Source organism: Falco punctatus (genome assembly GCF_963210335.1).
Source record: "Falco punctatus genome assembly, chromosome: 4".
Lineage (NCBI taxonomy): Eukaryota > Metazoa > Chordata > Aves > Falconiformes > Falconidae > Falco > Falco punctatus.
Genome location: NC_137583.1, coordinates 4,498,844 through 4,507,344, shown reverse-complemented (window position 1 = coordinate 4,507,344; position 8,501 = coordinate 4,498,844).

The following is an 8,501-nucleotide window of genomic DNA, read 5'->3' as shown; positions in this document are numbered from 1 at the left end:
AATACTGGACCCCGTCTGGGATAGTAACCAGAGGAAATCATTAGGATGCAACAGCTTCCTGTCTGGGATAGTAACCAGAGGAAATCATTAGGATGCAACAGCTTCCTCACGGGAAAGCAAGTCAGCTGGGCTTTCAGCACCTGCCCTTTCAGGACTTCCAGAATCACTAGGCATGTCTGCAATAACAAAATTATGGGACACTACAGCATGTACAGAAATTTAGATATATTTCTGTGGGGAATGTTCTGCTTTCGACATGTAAAAAAAAAAAAAAAAAAAAAAAAAAGAGGGCCAGAGCAGGTGAGATGGGGTGGAGAGAAAGTGGCCAGAGGGAATGGCTAAGCTATTGGGAAACAATCAGCTTCACAGTGTTCTCTGGCCCAGGAACTATTCCATTCCCAATTGTGCAAGCTAATCCCCACCTAGGGACATCCTTCTGCATCCTGTATGTGAAAGCAGCTTGTAACCTTACTGGAGAGGCAGAGCAGAAATTGCTGCAGCAGAGGACTTGAGTCTTTGCCTGTACAAATGTATCCTTTGTAATTAATTTTAGGCCAACACATGTTAATAGCTTAGTGACCAACTTTTAAGAAAAAAAAAAAAGAAAGCAGAATTGCCTAGATAAAATCTGATGACTGAAATACAATTTACTGATAAACAACCTCTGAAGTTCTGAAACTAGTTTTAAATAATTTTTCTGTATCAAATGTATTCATCTTCAAAAGAGACAAGAGGTGGGAGATGCTTTTTTCTTTTGTGGCATGTGCTTGGAAAACAGATTTCTGAGAACCTGTTAAGTAGTAAGAAACTGCCAGTAGTAACAAAGTAGTGAAAACTGTCTTATTTTACCCAAAAGGAAGAAAAAAATTCATTTTCTAAAGTTATAACTTGTAATCCGACAGCATGAGTCACTTGTGTTATTATGAATGAGTCATAAATAGAAGATGCGCTAAGAGTTATTTTTCAAAATGTATTAAGATAACAAAGAAACTACTTCTCACAAAATGTTGCTAATAAGGCAACAGTACATGGGAGTCTGAGGCAAGGCTTATTTGAAATATTTTAAAATTTTGCTCATTAAAAGCGCTATTTTTATGAACTAATTTTACTATTTTTAAAATACAGGTAAAGGCTGTTTTCAGTTATTTTTTTTTCTGTAAAAGTCAATTAGCCTGCCTTTAATGGAAGCTGGATCAAACCTATAATTAGAAGAAGACTAAGAAGCCTTGAGTTTGTGTTATGATCCAGCTTCTTCCAACAGAGAGCCACACTGGAACTCTTCCACCACGTAGAATTTGGTTCAAGTCACCATGAGTACAAACATAGCTATTAAAGATAATTCAGTCTCATTACTTTGTGATTGTTCCTACACATATTTGATTTTTACCCTGATGTGGGAATAAATTGAATCTGGAGGGAACTTCAGAATAAGAGCAGTGATATTTCTGCCTGGGTCCCTAAAGAAAGGAAGCGTTTTCAGCCACGCTGTCCCTGTGTTTGCTTCAGCTTCCTGTTTTAATTTTGAGCCCAATTGCAACCAATTTAGGTAATAGAATGGGTATCTGAGGGATAATTAAGTTGACATGCATCTTGCAAAACATAATCCTTTTGTAAAGAAAACTTTATAATTCTATTTTTAGCGTTTTGTAAGCTCATCCTTTGTTAGCTTCTAGATAATCCACAAAGACGCAGACCTTTACAAATGCCTGATTTGTATGAAAATCTTTAGTAAGAGTTTGCAGCCCTCCACGAGGATCAAATCTGTAGGAAAGAAGGCACCAACAAAGTTGGCCTTCATCCCAAATAGAGGAGATAGGATTTTATTATAATGTAGATTGTGAACAGAAAAAGACAGTGGAATAAAGCAGCAATATCTAGTGCAATAGCTACCATGCAACCTATAAATAGAATCAGTTGTGGAAAACTGGAGATTTAATAAGACAAAGCTTCATGCATGGTACAAGTTAAACCAGTAAAGAATGAAGTCAGTAATTCATATCTTACAATTGTTCTGCACCACTGAATGGATTTCATTGTTACTTAGAGTGTTTACTCATTATTAACAATAAAATCTGCAACAGTGGCAGGCACAAAACCAATATCAAGTGGAAAAGAATGAGCTTGAACAAAAGAAGTAGGAGAACAAAAAGGAATTAAGTAAATTGAAAGCAAGTTTGAGCTAGAGGAAAAAAGCAATTCTTTGTGGAAGCAAACTTGATGTTACACAGAAACAAAATAATTTGAATTGGTCTTGTTACTTAGCAATGAATAATGCAAGATAGCGCTTACCCTAAGTTTCTGAACTTGGGAGCTTTTCGATAGTCTCTCTCACACACATTTATTAAATGAAAATTGCTTGGGTTTCTGTGACTAAAACAATAAAGCAACACACTCCCCTCATGCTGCACTTGGAGAACAGTCATTTGCGAACTTCTCTTTCCTAAGGATCTGGCTCAGTAGAAGTAGCAAGGCTGTAATCAATACATTTGTTAAGGAACAAAGAGACTGGAATACTATGTCAACCTTTGTTCCAGCTCTCCAGGCTGAAGCATGTGCCACTGCTCCATTGCCTGCCATTCTTTGTTTAGTCCACCACTTGGTGGATGTGTTTCCCGTTTGTGTGTTTGCACACTAGCTAGTGAGGAAGGAGGAGGGATGGGCTGGTCTCCAACAAGGTCTGTTATGCTCTCGTGGTACCAGTAGCCTTATAATTTCATTGGTTGCTTCTGATATTCTCAGTGTCCCTCAACATTCACACACAGGCTCATCTAACTTCTGTTTGATCGTAAACACTCATTTTGTATTATCTTCTAAAGTTCTGAAGTAAGTTGGACTATCTTTTGGTTCTTCATTCAGTGGCTCTTTGTATGGCGTGTATGTAGAAAAAATATGTCAAAGATGTTGGGGAAACGGTACAGTCCTGTGAGTTTTGTTTTGTTGCTCTACACTGTGTAGCAACAGCAGACTGACCTTAATGTGTAAAATACTTATCTACCAGCTACGTGGCTAAAGATGTGTCCTAAGGAGCTTTAGATCTTGCTATTTTGGCAGAACCAGGGGAATTATCACAGGCAAAGTGTGATTTTTCTACTCGTGGCACTCTGGAGGACGGCTGAAAACTTGCAAAATCCTATCAGCCCCCATAAACAAAGGAACTAGGGTGTGAATCTGACCACAGAGGGGTAGAAGTCAACGGTTTAAGCTGTGACTGACTAGATAAATTCCCTAACAAATACCAACTACTGTAATCAGATGGGTTTGGATACAAACTTCCTTACCTTTCAGCTGTAAAAAACGAGTGCAGTCTATGTATGTACAGTACTAGAATTCAAAATGTGATGTGGGGCACTGAATGCACATTATTCCTTCCACGTAATTTTCTCTTCAAGGCTCTGTTTTTCATTGTGACTCACTAATCATCTTTGGATTTTAAATTTATGGCCAGGTCCTGGTGGTAATCTGGGATTTCCTTCATTTGCTAGATTAATATTTTATTTTATGCTGGTTTAAGATTGGCCAATAGAAATAAACAGCCTTCGATTCTAGCACAGTTTAGTATCTCTTAGGGAGAGAAAAGATATCTGCTGTCCCGAGCATCTGACCCCAGCTGGTTCATTCTCACTGCCAACTGTTTCTTGCATGAGCGGAAAATGAATAAAATTACCAAACAAAGAAATATTTTCAGCAACTACCCAAACATTCAAGGCTAAACATCCTCCTTGGAATGCCAGGTTTTGATTCCAAATAAACAGCTGAATTGAAGGATTATTTTGATAGCATTGTAGAAATATTGGTCTGCTGGAGATGCTTAAAGGTCAACTAGAGTGCTTTGTGGGCATTTTTGTTGGTGTTGGGCTAGGTTTTTTTGGTGGCTGACTACTTCTGGGCATGCTGCCTTCATAAGGCATGTGTGATAACTCGCTGGGACTCTCATAAATCTGTATGTTACACAGGTTATTACCATTGCTATAGTCCCCATATTCCTCCTCTACTACACAAATGTCAATATGTGTGATTTTTTCTGTGCCTCTCTGATAGAAAATTCCACCTCCTCCTTCAGCAGGAAGAAATTGATGAATTGATGTATTGAAGGAAGAAGTAGATTGTAGTTGCTGTTGCTCTTAAATTATTTAATTAAATTATTAATAATTTACCCAGAGCTGGAGGGGGGTGGGGAGCAGAATGTCATTTAGGCATAAAACATGATACAGCAATTTCTTTTTTTCTTCCAGCTTTACCGAGTATGCTTTTAAAAGAAGCCAGGTATAGATCACTCGCTCGTTTGATGGTTAGATTTTGGATTGCAGTAACATAGTACAAAATGCCGCCATGAAGAACAGGGTAGGTGAAGGCAGCATCGTGCATGGTGCAGAGTTTTAAGGTCACAGAACACTGTACCGCACACTCCAGATTAAACCAAATAATCTTTGTGACCTCCGCTGTGCAAAACAATGCTTTGACTATCAAAACCTTTTCCTCATGTTCTTGGATGGAAAATGTGGCAGTTACAGATACTATTCAAAGCGGAAGACAGTCACGCAAAATCTACAATTTTTTCTGCTATGTTTATATATCCCCTCTATATCAAAAACCACAAAGATCTATATGTGAATACAGATACTATTCTTTTTTCCTTTTCTTTTCCAAGAATGTACTGTAGTTCTGTGGATCTAAACCTCATATATTTTTGGTTTAGTAATGGTTCCATTGCTGAGTGCAGGAAGCCCATCACCTAAGCCACTGTTTTGCTTGTGCCTCTGCAAATGTTGCAGCCTTTGGCTTTTCCAACTGCATCCAGAATTGGATTGAGTTTTTTGAGTGTTGGCAATTGAAAAGTTCTAAGATTTATTTCCATTTTCAAAGAGAAATTTTGCAAAGTCTGAACTTGCATTTAATGATTTATTTCTTTATTATCTAGCCTATTTCTGGGCAACTTAATGTGGAGAGAATCATCTCCGTGGCAAATTAGTAATATACCTAGAGCTGTCAATCTAGTATCCATTCATGGGAGCACTGGCAAAGGGACAAAATTGGCCTGTAAGATAATGCAGCTCACATTTGTTCCTGCAAATCTGAGTAAGTGCAAAACTATATATATAAAAAATAAATATCAAGTTTTTCCCTCACCTTTTCATTGTGGTTAGGAGACTGGTGATAAATAAATGTGGTACACAAATCTCAGAGTCCATAATGTTCTCCTAGCACTGGTACTGCTGAGAGTACTGCAAACAACAACAAACCAGCCAACAAACACATAATGGAAGTAAAGCTGAAAGACTGGTGAGTTTTCCACTTAAAAGGTTTGAATTTGCTTTTTTAGAAAGTAGCGCTACTAATAATCTTAAATCCTTATATGTCATCAACACCACAGCAAATGTGTTAAGCTTATGTAAGAAAATATGCATCATAGGCTTGACCTGGGAATCTAAAAGTCAAACCGTGCTCTTTTCAGCTGGTGGGTTCTTTTCCCCAGCTTTAATGAGGAACCATATTTTTAATGTGCTTACTTCATAGTCCATCTATTTTTAAGGGAACTGTGTTTAAGTGATGATGAAAAATCATGTTAAAGCATCGTGCAGTTCAAATCTAGTTATTAACAGTTCTGTTGATGATGAGGGAAGTGGAATCTAACACCACTCACTTTACTGCATCCCTGTAGGCTCCAAAGTTAGTGGTGGCAATAATAATTCTAACAATAGGCATTAAATTATAATAGCCTCTATATGAAAATTAATAGAAATATCATTTCAGTATGAAAATGATTATCTGTTTTTTCAATAGGCACTAAATGTACTTTACCTGCTTGGAATTGTGTTTTTCATTTCTCTTAAATTCAGATTTTTTTGTAAATTTAGGGAAATTATTGCCATCTTAAGTTTTGTTTTGTGGGCTTTTTTGGGGTTCTTTTTGGGTTTTTTTGTTTGTTTGTTTGTTTTGGGCTTTTTTGCTTCTGATATTGACTGTCTGGAATTCTTTTCAGGACTTTATTTTTTTTTTGGTCAAACATATGTTTGCAAGTAATAACCTTGTGAAAAGCACACAGCACTTTCAGTCCACCTTAACACAATCTATTTTGCACCTAGGAAGATGTTCTAGTAAACAGACAGGCATTTGATTTTTTACGTCTGCTGAGGTATTTAAGAACAATTAAATCCTTGTAAGAGTAAGAGCCATTTTGAGATGGGGAGAGGAAATGGAAGCCTTGGAGATATACCACCCAAGGCAGGGACGTTGTGTAATGCTTCTACATTTGGGTTGAGGTGCATGATTGGAACATAGGAAGGTACTTTCATAGTTGGATCATTGCACTTAAAACAGTGAAGGAAACAGGGAAAAATATATATGAAAACATATGCTGTACTCCTTCGGAGTAGCAATCTTGCCTCTCAGTAACTTGGCACGTCTTCTGCTTGTTCTGATGGAAGATTCTGTTTCCCAGGGCATTCTGTGTCAGTCAATCTGTTTTGGAACACAACGTTAGACAAGTAAGATTTTTCTACTGTTCCTTACTTGGAACTAAAAGTGTTTCAACTATCTGCCTTTCCCCTTGCCATTCCACGGTTCGCCTCTGTGAAAGAACTGCTCTGTCCCATGCCGACAGTAATGGGCAGTGAGCTTTGTTGCTGGGTTTTTATTTTTTAATGTCAAATAATTTATAATATATGTTATTAGTCATCGAAATTTGATTATTTCCTGCAAACCAATCATTCAATCTTGGTGTGAAATTTATGCGTTATAAAACAGAAAGCTTTTTCCCCCTAGTTTTTCTTTTTTCTTTTTCTTTTTTTTAATTTTTTCCTCTCTCCTCCCTCATCCCCCCCCCCCCCCCCTTTTTTTTTTAAAGTTTGTACAATGTTGAATGTTTCTTGGAACAATTGTTAGTAATATACGTACTTAAAATCAATGCTGAGGCTCATGGCTTATAGGTAATTATAACCCATGTGAGCCATAATTAGATATCTAATAGATAAGATGATGTCATAGCACATAATTTGAAGTACAGTGTTTTCCTTAATTTCTTAAACTTTATTTACAACGTTGTTAAAATAACAATACTAGACAACAAGATTAATTTCAAGTTCTGTGTCATCTAGTCTTATTTCATGCATCAGGCAAGAAAAGACCCTACCATAACACTGCCATAAACTTACTTTACTTTGTCATAAAATCATCTAAGCCTGTCATGGGTTTGAGGTGGCTATGACTAATGCAGTGAAGTCTGTGATAATGTTTCTGTCCTGGATTCAAGGGACAGACCGTGGTCCAAGACGGGATTTATTCTTCCCTCATAAGGTCAGATGAGAATAAACAAGCTACTTCCTGTTATTAAAGTAAGTTGACACCTTCATTATGAAATCAGCTAAATTGTATGGATCCTCTTTCACACTGTTAAATGCATCTTGCCTATTACATTGCTCTTGTCTAAAATATTATTTCAAACTACTGACTACGGACACCTGCCAGCTATGTAGAATAAAATCCTGTATGTTGTCTTCAGTTCTACTCCATGTGATGTTGGTAGTGTAATGCCTGCACATGTTAGCCTTTACCTAGCTGGTGAGGACTGCGCCAGCCTGCCACCTCTGCCCCGTCTTCATTCATCCGCTCCAGGGGATGGCTGCGGTCAGTCATGGTGCACCTATTCTGTAGTCATTCCTTCTTTTTCCTTCAATTTTTTTGTCTCCATGATCTAACTTAACAAATAATGTTTTCGTGTTCTAGGTGGTCATGGAGGAACTCAGTCCCTCCGGTTCATAATATTCTTCCCTTGTAGCCTAACTCTTTCCAGTTGCAGTTTTGGAACAGGTCTGAACTAATTTGTGTCCTTGGATCAGTGAATTACCCAGCATTTGCAGTTGGGCATCTGCTGGTAACAGCCATCCTTAGAGCTGTACTTAATGATTCTCTTTCCTGAGCTGAGAGAAAGTATGTTTATACCTGCAATGCAACGACTTACCAAGTAATAGGTTTGACATGAGGGAAACTATTGTCCTTCAAGACACATTGAAAGTAGGGTGAAAATACATTGAGTGTTTTCCAGCTAGTATTTCCCAAGGGGCATTAGAAGTAGAAGGTCCCAGTTCCAGCAGCGAGTCACAGAAGCAGTATGTGTAGAAAGCACTGGACGGTGAAGTTTTCCTCCTCAGTGGGGGTGTGGGGGGCAGGGAAAGGCACTGTGTTTGCGTATTTGGAAAACACACTAAGCCATGGTTTTGAATGTAACGGGAATATCAGACATTTGCAGTCTGTGAACCTTGCAGATATATAACATATATGACTTAGATTACAATTGTGCTATTTCTGGAAACCTTTAAAATAAACTATTTACCTCCAAAACTGTGCAGGCTTTTTGTATCTGCTGTGCCAATGTCTGACCTCCTACCTGAACTCAACGTCTTTGTATAGGCAAACACGCATCCTTCTGTGCATTGCTCTTAAGATGTCTGTCAGCAGACCGAGAATGAGGCTTCACATTCTTCAGGTTTATTCAAATCTCTCTG